The sequence below is a fragment of the Ovis aries genome, chromosome 4 (genome assembly GCF_016772045.2).
Source record: "Ovis aries strain OAR_USU_Benz2616 breed Rambouillet chromosome 4, ARS-UI_Ramb_v3.0, whole genome shotgun sequence".
In the NCBI taxonomy this organism is placed as follows: Eukaryota; Metazoa; Chordata; class Mammalia; order Artiodactyla; family Bovidae; genus Ovis; species Ovis aries.
Window position 1 is genome coordinate 71969235 of NC_056057.1, and position 19738 is coordinate 71988972.

Below are 19738 nucleotides of genomic sequence, written 5' to 3' on the forward strand. Positions count from 1 at the left end.
CTCAAGACCAAAATATTTCTTTAATGCATCTTCCAATGTATTCTCTTTTAGGTGTCTCCTTGTCTTAGGAGATCACCTTTATCTCATTTGATTGAGAATACTTTTGTTTTATAGACTGTTTGATATTTGAAAGACTGTGAGGTTAAATCCACCACCTGCAGACTTTCCCCCACTGTGCATCAGGCATTATTTCATCACTACATGACAATTCCAATCAGAATTCAAAGCTTGCACTGACAGCTTGAGTCTGTGGGGTCATGTCTAAGTTTATCACCTAACAATCCAGAAATAGGTTTCTTTGGGTTGTTCATCTAAGTCATTCATTCTGCTGTCCAGCTAGATGAGTGTTTCATATCTTTCATATTTTCCTCCTTCCTCAAATTCCAGTGCCCCTTCCCTTGTCCTCATCTCAGATGAAGACCTTATTTTCTATTTCACTAATAAATTGAAGCACCCTGAAGAGAACCTTCACAGGCTCCCATGGCCGTATCCTCCCAACTTTCTGCACCTATACTGTGGGGACCAGGTGCTCGCTGATTAGGATAAGTGAACTGTTCAAGGTCAGTCCCTGCTCATGCGTTAGGTCTTATTCCTTCTTTCCTACTCAAAGACACAGCTCCAGCAATCTCTTCTTTTTACTCAAATGTAGTGCAAGCCCTTCTTTCTGTACTGAATTGCTCCAATCAGCATGCAACACTACCATGATTTCTCCACTGTATAACGAAGCTATGATCAGACTTCTCTACTCTCAGTTATAGCAAAACTCCTTGAAAGACTTGTCTCTACCCTCAAGAGTCCATTTGTATTCCTCTTATTCTCTTCTGAATCCACTGCAACCAAGTTTCCACCCCCACCACTCTGGATAAACAGCTCTGGTTAAGGTCACCCATGAATGCCATGCTAGTTACCACAACTACTTATCCAGCCTTGCGTGTGCCACCTATTGTTTCTCTGAGACCTGTCCCCAAACTTCCTGTTTGTCAAATGCTCAGGCTATCGCAAATGGAAAGAAGGTGATTTTACCCGTGTGCTCCCCAAATTTGATAATGCTTCATATCCAGCCGTTTTTTATACAATGAAAATTTATGAAACAATTAAGTCCATTCAATGAACTTGTATGGACTTTCATTTCACATGGCATGAAAATGACTTTCATTTATATGGAATGGAAAAATGGACTTTCATTTTACAATGAAAATGTAAAATTTTCTAGTCTACACTACAAAGAGGTGCATTGGCAACTATGCAATAACTCTGGACTGTTTAGGCAAAGAGATAAAATAACGGAGACATTCTGCTGCCCCTGGCCCCCAATCTCTTGGCCTTAGTTGGAGCTATTTGGGCTTGAAGGATGTGAGCGATGGTCTCAGTGTTTGCTTTCCCTTTTCCTGGCAAGAAGGGCTCAAAGTCTAGAATGTCACATATCTTACTTCAAAGGAAAATGCACAGCATGAAAATGGAGTTTTAGGAGCCAAGCAAGCTGCGCCCTATCTTAACGGACAGCAACCAAGATGGTCTCCATGGGCCCTGGAGTGGATGACCGTGCATCAGACTCCCATGGGAGGCTCAGACTGATGGACAAGACAGTGGTGGTGGACGCTGGCGGGTGGGGGAAAGCATTCCTAATAGAGCTACATTGGAAGGCTCTGTGTTACAAGTTATTCACAATTTATTGCAGTGGGATATATATGTCTTCCTCACCAACCAGGAGGAGAAAAAAAGGAACTCAATTCATCTTTTAAGAACTCAGACTATTTCTTCTTTGTCTCCTCATGGGGCATTCTCCATTCTATCTCCTTCCAGAATGAAAGGTTCATTTATTTTCCTAGATAAGGTCTGAATAAGGGCAAGATATAATTTAAATGCAGTCAAGGCTTAAGATAAATCAGTCATAAAGAGGCAATTATTTTATATTAAATCTGTGTCCTTTCTAAAAAGGAATTTGTATTTATCAATTAACTCATTTTCACCATTTAATTTTTCTAAAGGAGATCATGAACTTAAAAAAAAAATCATGATTTTTTTTTTTCTATTTGTAGAAAGATTTAGATAGCTTGGGGATTCATATCATAGTCATCTTTTTTCATCAACATTTTATAAATACTGAGAAGTACTGAAGATCTCATTTTATTAACTTAAACATCTAAAACTCATGCTATATTTCTGTCATACTTTCCAGATTATTAGATTAGTGTTAGGAATACACAACAGGCAACTGAGCACAGCAAAAACTCCAGTGTCATTTGCAACCAGACTTGAGTGTGAATTTCAAGCCTGCACTGCAAGATCTGGGACTTGTTATTTAAACTTACAACATCTCAATATCCTCAACCAAAAATGAGGACACAAAGGACACGTAATGGTGTGACTATCCATTGTTTTTGCCTGGTTGTCATGCATTTTCTTTTCTTCTAAACCAGGTCATTTTTTTTTTTCCCTTAGCAACTGTCCCTCCCCAATTCTTGGCCCATAGAGTCCTGCTGGAACCCATCTCCCTCTAGGTTTGGGGTTGGACACATGAACTTCCGGTCAGGGGATCACATTTCCTTGGCTAGAGTGACAGGTGATAGGTATTTATTCAAGAAAGACCCTCTGTCAGCAAATCTACTGATGGTCAACTATAAGTCTAGACATTGAAGGTTCTCTGGTAACAGAATCCATTAGGAAAATGATAGTGAACAAGACCCCTAATATGCCTGCTTGGACCTATAATCCAGCTGGGAAGACAGACTTTAAATAAATAAAGACAGAGGACAAGACATTGTCTGTGATATTTAGGACTATGATAGAGCTGTGGAGGGGAAAGTCAGGGCTCAGGGAGCATGTTAGAAACTGGAGGGTTAAAAGTCACTTTCCTGAGACTGTCTTGAGTCCCTTTCCTCACTCATAGAATGAGATGGACATAACTGTCCTTCCTATACAAAAAATCAGAAGGGGCCTGAAGAGGATTGGATTCAAGTTTGGGTTTATTCATGGCCCCATGTGCCTCTCTTTCCCTCTCTTCCTTTGAGTGGTCATCAACAGTTGTGTCCCAGGTTCTTCCTCTTCAGCCCTGGCCTTTCTTTAGTCACTTGAGACCGTTGGAGCTCTGGTGTTACAATTTGTAATGTAGTCTGTGAATGGCATGAACAATTTATACGGCTTTTAAAAGTTCTATTATGTCATCAAAACTCTGGGACTTAATTAAGGCATGCCACCCAAGGCTTGTGAGGCTCCTTGTCCATCCTCCAAAAGAAAAAGAGCTGTACTTAGAATGCATGGAAATAAATGCAGCCTGTCTGAATGGAGTAAGTGCTCAAAGCACAGGAGCTGTTATGAGTACTAATGAACACATGGGTTCATGGAGAATCATGCCCCTCATGGGCTTGTCAGCCAATCTACCTGTTTTCTCCATTTTCTAGTAATCAGAAAAAAGTTGGTTTGCAGTAATGGTTATCAAGAGAATATAATAAAAGAGCAGACTCCTCTCTTTTCTCATATGCCAGAAATGAGAACCACCTTGTCCTTGCCTGGCCTCTATGGGGCTGTTATGTGGTCCATTTCCTTTTGTCAGCCATCATAGTAACAGTGTGAGGAGCCTGACCATGCTGCCTTCCACCCCTCCCCCTTTGCACTGGCCTAAACCGAATTAACCATTTCCTAGGTCAACTACTTGATCATCATTGACATGATCTGAGCCTCAAAATGTGTTCTTTGTAAAGTGTGTGGACCAAAACTTCTGTATATAAAGAAACACAGGAAGATTTTAATATTCAGTTTTAATGTTTCCGCTCTGAATACACCACTCGAACTTTGTACTTCTCAGTGTAGTTAGAGAATATCTCTGTCTAGATACAAAATGCTGTAATTTTTCTTTTGATCAGTTCAGGATTTCAACTCAATTTCTCCATCAGCTAGAGAAATCCCTAAGGTCTCAGTACTAGGAATAGGTGTGCCTCCAAACAAGATTGTTCTTTTTATCTTTTGGTACTAAGAAGCATGGAGTGGCCCATAGTTCCCTCTTTGCAATGGCCACAAGGAAGCTCAAGCTCAAATTTGCAGCCTGATGTTGGTGAAGACAATGATCTACATACACTAGCAAAATGTAAGGTCTATATTTTATATGTAAACTCAGATGGTAAAGAATCCGCCTGCAATGTGGGAGACCTGGGTTTGATCCCTGGGTTGGAAAGATCTCCTGGAGGAGGGCATGGCAGCCCACTCCAGTATTCTTGCCTTGAGAATCCCCATGGACAGAGGAGCCTGGCGGGCTCCAGTCCATGGGGTTGCAAAGAGTTGGACATGACGGTGACTAAGCACACACACACCGGAGAAGGCATGGCACCCCACTCCAGTACTCTTGTCTGGAGAATCCCATGGGCGGAGGAGCCTGGTAGGAGTCAGACATGACTGAGCGACTTCTCTTTCACTTTTCACTCTCACGCATTGGGGAAGGAAATGGCAACCCACTCCAGTGTTCTTATCTGGAGAATCTCAGGGACGGGGGAGCCTGGTGGGCTGCCGTCTATGGGGTCACACAGAGTCGGACACGACTGAAGCGACTTAGCAGCAGCAGCAGCAAGCACACACACATATCCTTGGTTTTGCTTTACTTTTTCCTACTTTTTTTTTTTTTTTATTTAAAAGAAGGTTGTTATTAGTTTCTTTTATTTTTATTTATTTATTTATTTTTTTATTAGTTTTTATTTTTAAATTTTAAAATCTTTAATTCTTACATGCATTCCCAAACATGAACCCCCTCCCACCTCCCTCCCCATAACATCTTTCTGGGTCATCCCCATGCACCAGCCCCAAGCATGCTGCATCCTGCGTCAGACATAGACTGGCGATTCAATTCACATAATAGTATACATGTTAGAATGTCATTCTCCCAAATCATCCCACCTCTCCTCTCCTCTGAGTCCAAAAGTCCGTTATACAGATCTGTGTCTCTTTCCCTGTCTTGCATACAGGGTCGTCATTGCCATCTTCCTAAATTCCATATATATGTGTTAGTATACTGTATTGGTGTTTTTCTTTCTGGCTTACTTCACTCTGTATAATCGGCTCCAGTTTCATCCATCTCATCAGAACTGATTCAAATGAATTCTTTTTAACGGCTGAGTAATACTCCATTGTGTATATGTACCACAGCTTTCTTATCCATTCATCTGCTGATGGACATCTAGGTTGTTTCCATGTCCTGGCTATTATAAACAGTGCTGCGATGAACATTGGGGTACATGTGTCTCTTTCAATTCTGGTTTCCTCGTGTGTATGCCCAGAAGTGGGATTGCTGGGTCATATGGTAGTTCTATTTGCAATTTTTAAGGAATCTCACACTGTTCTCCATAGTGGCTGTACTAGTTTGCATTCCCACCAACAGTGTAGGAGGGTTCCCTTTCTCCACACCCTCTCCAGCATTTATTGCTTGCAGATTTTTGGATCGCAGCCATTCTGACTGGTGTGAAGTGGTACCTCATTGTGGTTTTGATTTGCATTTCTCTAATAATGAGTGATGTTGAGCATCTTTTCATGTGTTTGTTAGCCATCCGTATGTCTTCTTTGGAGAAATGTCTATTTAGTTCTTTGGCCCATTTTTGATTGGGTCGTTTATTTTCTGGAGTTGAGCTGCAGAAGTTGCTTGTATATTTTTGAGATTAGTTGTTTGTCAGTTGCTTCATTTGCTATTATTTTCTCCCATTCAGAAGGCTGTCTTTTCACCTTGCTTATATTTTCCTTTGTTGTGCAGAAGCTTTTAATTTTAATTAGATCCCATTTGTTTATTTTTGCTTTTATTTCCAGCATTCTGGGAGGTGGATCATAGAGGATCCTGCTGTGATTTATGTCTGAGAGTGTTTTGCCTATGTTCTCCTCTAGGAGTTTTATAGTTTCTGATCTTACATTTAGATCTTTAATCCATTTTGAGTTTATTTTTGTGTGCGGTGTTAGAAAGTGATCTAGTTTCATTCTTTTACAAGTGGTTGACCAGTTTTCCCAGCACCACTTGTTAAAGAGATTGTCTTTACTCCATTGTATATTCTTGCCTCCTTTGTCAAAGATAAGGTGTCCATATGTGTGTGGATTTATCTCTGGGCTTTCTATTTTGTTCCATTGATCTATATGTCTGTCTTTGTGCCAGTACCATACTGTCTTGATGACTGTGGCTTTGTAGTAGAGCCTGAAGTCAGGCAAGTTGATTCCTCCAGTTCCATTCTTCTTTCTCAAGATTGCTTTGGCTATTCGAGGTTTTTGTATTTCCATACAAATCTTGAAATTATTTGTTCTAGTTCTGTGAAAATGTGCCTGGTAGCTTGATAGGGATTGCATTGAATTTGTAAATTGCTTTGGGTAGTATACTCATTTTCACTATATTGATTCTTCCAATCCATGAACATGGGATATTTCTCCATTTGCAGCATCCCCCCTCCCCACAGAGCGACTGAACTAGTGAGCCTAAAAACCAGCAAACAGAAGAAGTTAAACAGAGGGAACCACCTTGGAAGTGAGCCCACACGGCCCATAACATCAGAGAAGAGCCAGATATATTTTTAATTTTTAATATTTTTAAAATCATTCTTTTTTTTCGCCTTTGCTTTTTTTTCCTTTTTTTCCGAGCTTTTTAATTGTTAAATCTTCTATTTCTCCTCTAATTTTTATTTCTATAACCTAGTATTACTATTTTTTAAAAAAAGACTTTTTTTTTAAGGCAAACACCATATACTCTTTGGATGGTTGTTGATGTTTTGTTTTGTTTTTTTTTGTTTGTTTGTTTTTAATAATTCTTTTTTCTTCTTTCTTCCTTTTTCCTTCTGCTTTTCTTTAATATTGTATCTTTGAAAATCCAACCTCTACTCCAGATTTTTAATCTTTGTTGTCAATTTTGTACATTTAAAAACCCAAACTTCACTACCCAAGTTTACCTGAGAGCGAGATTACTGGCTTGTCCACTCTCTCCTCCTCTGGCCTCTCCTTTTCTCCACCAGGTGGCCTCTATCTCTTTTCTCCCCATCTCTTCTCTATCCAACTCTGTGAATCTCTGTGTTCCAGACAGTAGAGAACACCTAAGGAACTGGTTACTGGCAGGATTTGTCTCTCTCCTACTCATTCCTCTCTCTTATCCTCCTGGTCACCTCTGTCTACTTCCTCCCTCTCCTCTTCCCCGTATAACTCTGTAAATACCTCTGAGCGGTCCAGACTATAGAGCTCACATAAGGAAGTGACTACTGGCTAGCTTGCTCTCTCCTCTCTTGATCTCACCACATCTCATTCCAGTTACCTCTAACTACCCCTCCATCTTCTCTTCTCCTTTTTCCTACTTTTATCTGAATTCCCAACCTTTTCCTCACTTTTAAGATTTTGTTTTCAAATTTATATCACTGGCAAACATAATTCATACTAAAATAAAATGAAAACTCTTAGTCCAGCTGAAAAAGCAACCCCATCTCATGTTGCCCCCGATCACCCTTCTAAATGCATCCCCTGTCACTTTTTCCCTTGTTAACCCTGCCCGCTGCTGCTCCTTACACTCTCCAAGCACTTTTCTGTCTCAGCTTTTGCACTTGCTACTCCCTCTCGCTGCCATGCTCTTCCCTATTAAGGCTCACTCCTCCCTTCATTCAGGCCCCTGCTCCAATGCCACCTCTTCAGATAGGCTGCTTCTGCTCTCCATGTCTAAAGCAGCATCCCCTTATCCCTTTTGCCTCGTACTCTGCTTTTCTTATATTAGAAACTTTATCATGACCTCACATTACAGAATATTTTATATGAGGCAGACTAGGGGAGTAGTTATGAGCACAGGTTGGGGAACCGAACTGCATTTATATTCTAGCTTTACCACTTACCAGTTGTGCAGCCTTGACAAGTGATTTTGCCTCTCTGTGCTTCAATCTCTTCCTCTGTAAATAAAAAACATACAAAAATAGCACCTAGAACATAGTACATGCTAAATATCTCATTTGTAAATAAATAAGTACTACTTTTTGTTTAATCCCTACTTGATCTGTCTTATGTATCACTATATTTTCAGCTTAAAGAACAGTGCCCAGTATATGGTTGCATTTAAATACTTGTTGAATCAATCCTCTTTGGGAATATAAATGCATTTTAAACCTGAAGTTAAAAAGAATACTGGGCTGAGATTTGAAAGATGGAGATTTCAGTTCTTGCTTTTTCACTTACAAGTTAGTTGATTTTAGGCAAATTAGTTAAAATTTGCCCAAATCAACTACAAACCTAGAATGAGACATCGCAACTCTGCTCCAGAGGCATAGGGAAAGTAAATTAAAGCTTTTACAAACCTGCATTTGCTCCATAAATAGAAGTGATATTGTTCCCAAAGGAGAAAATGAAGCTGTGTTTATTAAGTGCTCCTATGCTGTAGGCTCTGAATTAAGAGCCCTGGGAATGTGGAGGCTAAAGGCATGCTTCACCTTGGGAATGCAGGGACTAAAGACTTTGTCAGCTCCAAAGGAACTGACAGAATTGTAAGGAAGACAGAAAAGTCAGCAATTACAACAGAGTGATGAGTGCTCTGGCTGAGGTCCCTTCCGGAAGCACAGAGAAGAGGCACTTCTAGGTGTGACCTTCACACTGAAATGTAGAGGATAAAGTGGAGATGTCTGGGTGGGGAGAGCTGTTTTAGACAAGGGTGTGTGTGCAGATGTGGAGCTGTTTTCATAGCACGGTTCAGGATCTGAAGGTAGTGCAGCCTGCCAGGCGGCAGGTGCCTGAGAGGAAATGGCAAACGATGATGCAGAACAGGTAGGCAGGGATCAGGGCTCGTGGGGTGCTGCTAAGGGTCTCCTCCTCACTCCCTCACTCCTCCCTGAGAGTGGCCTGAGTACCCCCCCAGCTCAAAGATCCCTTTTTGCCCCGGGAGCCTTTCTAACTCCTGTTGGCCTCAGTGCCGCCTACTGATATGTATGTCCTGGGCCTGGGGGATGCCAACAGCACTTCTCAGAGATGGGCTGGATGATAACTCCAGCCATCAGACCTGGCCAAATTTTTTCTAGACAAATATGCATTAAACCTTCCAATGCTTAAGGAGAAGGCTGAAGAGAGTGTGTAAGCAGAAGAAAAAGAAGGGCAGCAGGAGTTAGACTCAATTGTATTCTCTTAAACACCTTGACCCTATTTCTCCTTTTCCCCAAATTATTTTTTTCATTGCCTTCTTCCATCATGGCAAATGAGTTATCCTGACAGCTCCAATTCTCCAGCCTGCTCTGTAGCTGTGCCTGTTGTCACGTGACTTGTAGCACGAAAGAGCTAGATGTATTTCCCCACCCCTTTGATATGGCTTGGCCATGTGACTCTTCGGCCATAAGAAATCATTGGAGGTGCTGGCAGGCAGGTTCCAAGCCTAGCCCTCAATTCCCTGCTGGAACCTCACCTCTATCATGAGGGAAAGACTGGGCTGCAAGAAGAGACCAAGTGTGAGATTGCCAAGTCATCCGCTCTGAGGCAGTTCTAGAGCAGTAACCACCTCCACTCCCGTCTCCGCCTCCACCCCTGGCCCCAGTCCGTCAGGCAACTGACTGCAGAAGCATGAACCAGGCCAGCCGGGATGCGCCAAGCCCTGACTACCAACCACTTACCCAACCCTTGCTTCTGCTGCTGCTAACTTGCTTCAGTCGTGTCTGACTCTGTGCGACCCCATAGATGGCAGCTTACCAGGCTCCCCCGTCCCTGGGATTCTCCAGGCAAGAATACCCTTAGGCTTGGGAAAGATCATTAATGTTTGTTGGTTAAACTACAGAATTTTAGAAGGTTTGTTATTCTGAAAAGCTAGCTAATATTTTTACCAATATTCAATTCTGTTTGGTTCCTCCTTCCCCTAGAAGTGTTGGGGAAGCATGACCCTGGTGAGCAAGTTAGGGTGAGGGCTTGAGTCACCATATGGGGACCTCTTTACTTTTTCATACCAGGATGTAAAGTTTCTATTGATATGAGTACTAATGACCCAGAAGAAGCACTATTTGTGCTACAAGATGAGTTTTCCCTTTCAATAGCCCATTTTCCCCTTTACCCACAGCATGACTCCTCTTCATTTCCGAGGCTCAAGGTCAGTGCTAATTGGCATGGTTGCTCAAAGCTTCTCCGGGCATCGCATCCTAGAAAATCTTCGCAAATTGGAGGACCCAGGGGGAAATGGCAGAATTTGATCACAGGCTGCAGATAATTTCACTGGCTCGCCACGGGCCTTGTTTGCTGGTGATAAAATAAAGGCTGGGAGCTCAGCAAGCAAAGTGGCTCCAGAGCTGATGTGTGGCCAAATGGTTTTGATGAGAAGGCAGGGAGCTATAAGGCCAGCTCGCCCTTTAATGGGCACTTTGTGCTTGTCTGGCTCGTTGTCTCGAGGTGAGGGAAAAATCTATTAGTGAGATCCAAGTCATTCACTTCACATGCTAGAGCCATTTGGGAGAAGTCTTACTCATTTCTTTTCTGATCCCCTAATTGGAACTGCTGACGGACTTGTGTGTACCTGAGTGGCTTAAGATGGGGATGCTGAGAGCTCTAGTACCAAAGCATTTTAAAGGGCAGCGGGAGATGTCATTCACATTGTCTGCACATCCGTTTGGATGGATGTGGATGGATGCCAGGAGCAGCCGGCCTGGAAGGTCTCTGTGCAAAGACTGCTGATTTGTAGTGACCTCTGACTGCACTTCAGCTGCTAAATCCTGTTGACCCCAGTGAGCTGAGACTGAATGTGTTTGAAGTCAGCTGGCAGAGAGTCTGGGCTCATTTTCTCAGCCTTCCTTCAGCATCTCAGGGTAACACAGACAGGATGTCTTCTGGAAAATGCCTTCTGGCTATGGTTTTCAACGGCAGGAGGTAGAAACTGTGAGAAACAGTTCAGACGTGGTCAGTTGGTTCCAGTTAATCACCCTCATGGGTCTAGAGATGACTGAAGAGGTTATGGACCAACCTTTGGGTTAATGGTTTACACTTTCACAACCTGCTCATTTAGTCATTCCTTGGGAGGTTAGGCTGGTGGTTGCTTCAGGTACCTCAGGTGCAGCATCTCCAGGGGAACTTGTGAGCATGAGCGCACGTGAGAAGGGGTTCGGGGGAAGCCAGGATTCCTTCTGCACTGTGTTCCTTTGCATCTCACAAAATAGGCTCTTCCTACCTATGTAAGGCATTCAAGTCATTCATCAAATTTTTATTGGGCAACTACAACATGCCAGGGACTGTCATGGGTGGGAATGCTACTACTCATGTGTTGCTCAAGAGGGATACTCTGTTCTTCTGATTCTCCTAGCCACTAGCAGAGCAGCAGGACCACCCTCTCTGTTGTTTTTCCTTTTACCAAATTGAACATGAGAGTCCTTACACAGGAATTGTTAGGTTCAAGTGCCAGTCATGCGTAGGTACTAGATTTTAGAGGGTGCTGAGCAGTACCAGCTGCCTCACACTTGGAGATCTTGGGTCCTGTTCTTTGAAAGTGAAGGTGGGGAGCAGCCTCTCTAGCTAGAGGAAAAGGGGCTCAGGTTATCAACTAGCTTGTTGCTATGCAACCCAGAGAATGTCCTGAGGTCATTCCTTGAACAGTCTTATTTCCAAAGCTCTATATTTGCACTTTCGACCTTCCCAATATCAAAACCTTCATCTCTGGGCAAAACCAAAGTAATGAGACCATCAAGCCACAGGGTATGTTGTAGTGGTAAACTTGGGGCCAGAGGATCTAATGTTGACCCCCATTTCACTTTGCAGAAATGGCTGCCCACAAGATATCACATGAGGGACCGCCTGTGAGAACCTCCCTTCCCTCCCTATAGAGGGAACATTCCCATAATATCTGTTAGGTGGGAGAATCCTGGGAACTTGTTCCTGGAGGCTCCTCATACTGTGCCCTGAGGGCTTTGACTGCCTTTCATCTCCCTTCCTATCTGTATATGATCTTTATCTCTTCTTATTTCCTCCAGATAAATGAACATACTCTGCCTGCATTCGTCATATAGCTGGTTAGTATATTGGATCAGTCACACATTCTTTCAGTCCAATCTATTATTGAGTGCCGAGAAAATCAATTTTTTAGGTAATAAAATTAATTTCTTAGCAACTAGATGAGTCTGCAATATCTGTGACACAACTGTGCCAAGGTATTTCAAAAAATCTACAAAGTGATGATAAAGTATCTACTCATTATAGGTTAATAAACTGATAGTATAAGACATTTATTCATTTTCATAAAAATGTAGGCGCTACCCATTATCATGATCTATCTCCCAAATTTAGTCTTGTGCGCTTAAATTGGGAAGTTACAACATAAAAGCTTTATCTTTACAGCTGTCATTTGTGTCATATTTATATGCATGCTACATCCACCAACATTTTAACAACTGAGTAGCAATATAAATTGAAAAGCTTTAAAGACTATATATGTTTCCCTCTAGTACAAGTGTACAGTCATTTATATCACAGCCTTGTTTCTCTACAGCTTTGGCTGCAGCAGAATGGAATCCAAATGGATTCAACCATTGCCCCCTTTTATCCACTTGAAATACACATGAAAAATCATGTTTCCTTTCCTATCACAGTACAAATACCTTTAATATTAAATTGGAAGGAATGCCTGATGAAAGTATATGCACGATGAATTGTTAGTTTGAAGGTAACTTTTTACTTACATTTGCTGGGTAACAGTTCACATATTCATATTTTTCTACATCTTTTGAAGAGGAAGGCCCTACATCCTAGGATATAATCACTGTTAGTAAATGTCCAGAGTCAGATGGAGCTGGATTTAGAAGTCTGTGGGCCACTGAAAGCTACTTAATCTTCTAAGCCTTAGTTTCTTCATCTAATAATAGTATTTTTTATTTCATATATGCAGATTATATAATAAAGGAGATAATGTTATTTCCCTATGTGCATTGTAAGGATCAATGGAATACTGTATATAAAGTGTTAGCACTTAGAGTACCAGCCAAATTTATAAAGAATAGTCAGAATTATAATATTGCTATTATTTAAAAAGTTGAGCAAAAGGATTCCAAATCAAGCTTTCTGTACTTTCCTTATAAGTTCTTTGAGTTAGTTCAACAGTTCAGTTCAGTTCAGTCGCTCAGTCATGTCCGACTCTTTGTGACCCCTTGAATTGCAGCACGCCAGGCCTCCCTGTCCATCACCATCTCCTGGAGTTCACTCAAACTCATGTCCATTGAGTTGGTGATGCCATCCAGCCATCTCATCCTCTGTCATCCCCTTCTCCTCCTGCCCCCAATCCCTCCCAGCATCAGAGTCTTTTCCAATGAGTCAACTCTTGCATGAGGTGGCCAAAGTACTGGAATTTCAGCTTTAGCATCAGTCCTTCCAGTGAATACCCAGGACTAATCTTCTTTAGGATGGACTGGTTGGATCTCCTTGCAGTCCAAGGCACTCTCAAGAGTCTTCTCCAGCACCACAGTTCAAAAGCATCAATTATTTGGTGCTCAGCTTTCTTCACAGTCCAACTCTCACATCCATACATGACCACTGGACAAACCATAGCCTTGACTAGATGGACCTTTGTTGGCAAAGTAATGTCTCTGCTTTTGAATATGCTCTCTAGGTTGGTCATAACTTTCTTTCCAAGGAGTAAGTGTCTTTTAATTTCATGGCTACAATCACCATCTGCAGTGATTTTGGAGCCCAACAAAATAAAGTCTGACACTGTTTCCACTGTTTCCTCATCTATTTGCCATGAAGTGATGGGACCAGATGCCATGATCTTCATTTTCTGAATGTTGAGCTTTAAGCCACCTTTTTCACTCTCCTCTTTCACTTTCATCAAGAGGCTTTTGTTCCTCTTCACTTTCTGCCATAAGGGTGGTGTCATCTGCATGTCTGAAATTGTTGATATTTCTCCCAGTAATCTTGATTCCAGCTTGCGCTTCTTCCAGCCCAGTGTTTCTCATGATGTACTCTGCATAGAAGTTAAATAAGCAGGGTGATAATATACAGCCTTGACGTACTCCTTTTCCTATTTGGAACCAGTCTGTTGTTCCATGTCCAGTTCTAACTGTTGCTTCCTGACCTGCATATAGCTTTCTCAAGAGGCAGGTCAGGTGGTCTGTATTCCCATCTCTTTCAGAATTTTCCACAGTTTCTTGTGATCCACACAGTCAAAGGCTTTGGCATAGTCAGTAAAGCAGAAATAGATGTTTTTTTTTGAAACTCTCTTGCTTTTTCGATGATCCAGTGGATGTTGGCAGTTTGATAGTTAGCTTATCTTTTTTCTAGGACTCAGATCAACTGAAGGAAAGAGTTGGAGTTCCTGACGTTTTCTCTCACTTGGTAATTTCACATTAAAGAAATTAGTGGTGGGGAGGTCTCTATTAGCATTTGGGGGCACCATGTTTTAAGGTGAGAAGATGGAGGTAAAGGAAATTTAGACTTTTGTTCCAGACCACAGAGTGGGAAACAAAGTAGAGACTAAAATGAAGATCCTTTGACTTTCAAGTCAGTTTCTTTCTGTATCACTTTTCAAATGATTATTGAATTAAACTCACTTAGTATGAAGTTCTTCTAATATGAATATGGGGTCCAAATATTAGAACCTATTATTAGGATTATAATAATAGGAATTATGTTCATATATGAAGAAAACTCTCTTGAAACTATACAGACCTGCCACACGATGTGTGCTAATATATGTTATATATCATCAATACCCAACAGCTGCATTTCTATACTGTGTAACATTCTACAGCCTTTTTCAACTCCAGTAAAAATTAAATATTTTATGTTAAGCCCCTCCTACTCTTACCCTGCCAAAAGAGGAGAGAGAGAGAAGAGATGGATACACTTTGATTCTTAATCTTCATCAAGTAGAATTCAGATAAAAGTAGTCGCTAATTTCTAATAAAGTTTGTCCTTTTATTTCCAAATAGTTTTAGTTTTTAAACCACTTCAGTTGACCTCGAATTTCCTTTGCAGTGTTATTTATTGCCATCCATGTAGCTAGGGTACTTGAGAGAACGTAATGGAAAACTTTCTAAAGTGTACTGAGAGTACCAAATGACATATGACTGATTCTTACAGAGTGGAGGATGTGTTCTTGAGTTGTTAGCGGTTCTCAGCACTATATGTCACCTCTTTTTTTTTTTTTGAAGTTGATGTAAGTGTACTTTAGATGCTATTTACATTAGACTTGACTTGCTTTTCTAGCTCATAGAGTGACAGGATCTTCTTAGGAGGCTGTGAGAAATAAGAAAGAATTCTAAGAAAGAAGGATCTCCTGACCCCTAACAGTACCTGCTGCCTCTTTGAAGATCCCAAATTGGGCCCACCACATGCAGGCAGCAAGTCTTCAGCAGCAGACACAGCATCATTAAAAACTTCAGAGAGACCTGGGCAAACCATGTCACCATCCTTGTCTTTCAGTTTCTGCATCTTGAAAATGCAACTGCTGATACCTACCCTACCTCTCAGGATTGACATGTGATCATTTCATTATGTGATTGAGATCAGTGATTGTGTGATCATTGAAATGTGCGTATGCAACATACTTGCTGCACAGCAGGAAGCTATTATCGTTACCAGTGGTGGTGCTTCAACAGTGAAAGCAAAGTGAAAGTGAGAGGTGCTCAGTCATGTCCAACTCTTTGCGACCCCATGCACTGTACCGTTCATGGAATTCCCAAGCCAGCATACTGGAGTGGGTAGCTTTTCCCTTCTCCAAGGGATCTTCCCAACCCAGGGATCGAAGCCAGGTCTCCCGCTTTGCACGCCCATTCTTTACCAGCTGAGCCACAAGAGAAGCCCAAGATTACTGGAGTGGGTAGCCTATCCCTTCTCTAGGGGATATTCCTGACCCAGGAATCAAACTGGGGTCTCCTGCATTGCAGGTGGATTCTTTACCAACTAAGCTATCAGGGAAGCCCACAGCAACAGATTAAATATCAGTACATCAGGGAATGTTGCCATTGCAGCAGAAGAAATGTGGTCTCAGAGGCCATCAAAGGTAAAGGGAGGTCTGTGCTCAAAATGTTGAGAAGAGAGGAAAAGAAAGTGTGATTAGAGACTAGAGTGCTGTTGGCCCGAAGACAATGCTTTGTCAGCTTGAAGACATTGCTGTCAGGCAAACACTAGAAAGCCCTTGTTGAGAGAAACCACTGTATTATGTCTATAAGACTAGTCTGTGATGGAGAGCATGCCACATGTTCTTCCAACAAAAATGCACACTCACATGCATCCTCAGGCTTCCTTTTGCATCCATTCAATAGCAAAGGAGCGATCAGGCCCCAATGTCTGCTGATGACTTGAGGTCTTTAAGGTCTTCGTTTTCATGTGCATTATCTCAGTGCAACCCCAGGGAACACATTAAAGGGGCAGGGTCTGCAAGGACATTTGGAGTCCAGATAAACAATTTTAATCAGGAGAACAAGTTGGACAAATCTAAAGGAAGAGAGGAGAGACTTGTTCTAAATGTTCTAAAAGTGAATACTATTTTTAAAAATAACTTTTATCAGACTTCTCTCAACATAATACCAGTGCTACCAGCAAAGATGTCATATCAACAAATCCTTAAACACAGGAAGAGGATCTGAAGTCAGGTTAATATTTTTAGACCTCAAGCAAAAAAAAAAAAAAAAAAAAAAAAAACAACTTTTACAAAGCACCTACCTCATGCACACACAGACATTCATTCAGTATTTTTCAAAATTATGCATCCCACATCTGGCACACTCCTCTTTCCTGGACCTCAAATCTGCCAGGGCTGCTTCAGAGGCAGTTATATGAACAAGACAGGAGCAATGAGAAGAAGCGGTGAAGGTGTGGCTGCCTGTCACAGACCAGGAAGCTTGAGCAGAGTAGAATCGGGATCCTCTCAAGGAGACATGATGTTTCTCATACGTCTGATGTTGTTGAACCATATCTCCACGTAGCTGAAAGTTTACCATATAAGCCCAGCCCATCTTCTCTCAGAACATCACACATCAGTCTGGCGTAAAATGATCTGAAGTCCAACAATAAGAACTCAGTTGCTGAGTAGCATGGTCCCTCAGAATTTCCCAAAGAACTTTTCAAAGGTTTTGTAGTTTGACAAAGCTAAAAATATCCCAATTTAACTAAACATACTTTCCCCTTCATCTTTTAAAATTGTGGGTAAAATACACTTAACACAAAATTTACCATTGTAACTATTTTTAACTGTACATTTCAGTGACATTAAGTACCTTCATGTTGCTATGCAATCATCACCACCATCCATCTCGAGAACATTTTTATCACCTGAAACTGAAACCCATTAAACCATAACTCCCCACCCCTCTTCATTTTAAAATCCATTGATATTGTAAGTGAAATTTAATGTTAGATATGGTTTTGATTCCCATTTGCTCCCTTGTAGGTGGCACTAGTGGTAAAGAACTCATCTGCCAATGCAGAGACAGAGACATAAGAAGCTTGATCCCTGGGCTGGGAAGATACCCTGGAGGAGGCTTTGGCATCCTACTCCAGTATTCTTGCCGGGAGAATCCATGGACAGAGGAGCTTGGTGGGCTACAGTCCATAGGGTTGCAAAAAGTTGGACACAACTAAAGCGACTTAGCATAACGCACACAGTTTTGATTCCCATTTGCTCCCTTTTCTGATGCCTTTATGTGCTGCTACACAAGATGCTGAAGAAGGCCTCTGGAAATTGTTACTTTTCATCACCGAACCGAGTTTTCACCAGATGCATTAAAACATTAAACCAGAGTGGGTGACAGTACTTAAATTCTGCTTCTTGTCACCCCTAAATGGTTTCTAAAAGGGACACATTGAGACCAACCATTACTAGTGACTACTCCAGATACATCCTGACATACATTCTCCTGGTCAGCAATAGGGTATGATCTCAGAGGCTTGAGCTGGGGAAGGGTGCCAATATCTAGCATCGCTATGTGAAGTCGCTCAGTTGTGTTCGACTCTCTGTGACCCCATGGACGTAGCCTACCAGGCTCCTCTGTCCATGGGATTTTCCAGGCAATAGTACTGGAGTGGATTGCCATTTCCTTCCCCAGGGGATCTTCCTGACCCAGGGATCGAACCCGGGTCTCCCACATTGTAGACAGATGCTTTACCGTCTGAGCCACCAGGAAGCATCGCTATAGCTGCCCTTATTTCTCCATCCTTTACTCTTTCAGACTCCAACATGCAGACAACTCTGTTTTTCCTAAGATTCACTCCTTACAATTATTCCTTTCTAGAATCTTTCCAGTTGTACAGTTATTTTTATAAAATCCAGTATTCAAAATGACTACCTTCTACCATCTCACTGTGCACTGAATTGGCCATATCTCAACTCCCTTAAAAACTTTTAAAAATGTTACAACAGATTAGATGTACAACTTGGATCAGTATAACCTTAGGAACTGTCGCTTAGTTAAAATGAGGTTTTCTATCTTAGTTTACATTTAGCAAATCATGTCTTCACTCGTTCCTTCATGAACTCTACAAGCCTTTATTAAACACCATCTATGTGCATGTCGCAGAGGTGCGTGAGTTACAGTCCGGGGGGAAGTCAGCAGAACACCTGGTCAGAGCACAGCACAGGGCCCTAGGAGACATGTTTTGAGGAAAACAAAATGCAGTGGGAACCAGTAGAAGGAGCAACAAATCATCCTGAATTCACAAAGGAGGTGCCCCCTGGAAAGATCCTGAACGAGGAGGAGGGAGTTGCCTGAGAGAGAAGGGAAGGAAGGTGTTTCCATGCAGAGGAGTAGCATGCTAACAGACATGGGGTGCTCCAGGTGGTCACGTGGTGCCTGACATATGCATGGAGAGAAGAAGCCAGACTCAGGAGATACTATAGGCAGCATCCTTGGTGCTGGTGACTGGGTGACTAGGTTTGAGGACAGGGGAGTGAAGGAGGAGAATTAAGAGTGAGTTCTGTGATGACCTAGAGGGATAGGATAGGGGGAGAGAGCTCAAGAGGGAGGTGATATATGTGTATTTATGGCTGACTTGCATTGTTGTATGGCAGAAACCAACACAACATTGTAAAGGAATTTTCCTCCAATTAAAAAAAAAAAGAGCAAATGAACCTATTAATTTGAGAGACTAAGTAGCTGGTTGACTATGTTCATTATTACTCTACCACAAATAACATCTTCAGTTTTAATAGCAGTTTAGTTTATGATTCTGAAAAAGAAAAAAAAAAAAAGAGTTGCAAGAGTTTTCAAATAGACCTATCCTCTGTCATTTTTAATAAATCTCAGTGAAATATTGCCTCGAGAGCCAGTTACAGAGACATACGACTGTAACAACTGATATCTTCCCTTCACGGAACCACTAATTTATGACTTTTTTCCAACTTTTTATTTTGAAAAATTTCAAACCTACAGCAACTTTTGAAAGACTATTACATCTATGACCCTTCACCTAGATTCAACAACTGTCAGTATTTTACCACATTCTCTCTTTTTTCTTTTTCATTCTCTGTCACTAATGAGCCCTTTGAAGTGAGTTGTGCTTATTATGAGATTTCAACTCTAAACATCTTCTAACAAGGACTTCTTCTTGCATAACCACAGAATCATTATTGGTGCATTTTGTTGACTCGTGATTATATTCAAGTAAAACACTTTTGTTAAGTGTACTAAATAAGAGATGTTATGTACTCCCCCATCACATCAGAAGGCATCAAATGATGGTCTAACATGTTATTGGAAATGGTTAGATGGTTAGACGACACTCTCTAACCAGTATTCTCTCCATTGTAATGAACAAGTAATCTATATGATGATAATTTGAGATCATGTCATATATTACCCAGCAGGTTAAGCGT

The 19738-nt window shown here is 41.5% G+C and overlaps 1 long non-coding RNA gene across 1 annotated transcript in view; it reads right to left on the minus strand.

Annotated features, from left to right (window-relative positions):
• LOC132659744 (uncharacterized) overlaps window positions 1-19738 on the minus strand; it is a 284117-nt gene that overhangs the window by 56707 nt on the left and 207672 nt on the right. The window contains exon 3 of the long non-coding RNA XR_009600502.1: window positions 7824-7877. This is a non-coding gene — a long non-coding RNA (uncharacterized LOC132659744). The remainder of the gene's footprint in view (window positions 1-7823; window positions 7878-19738) is intronic.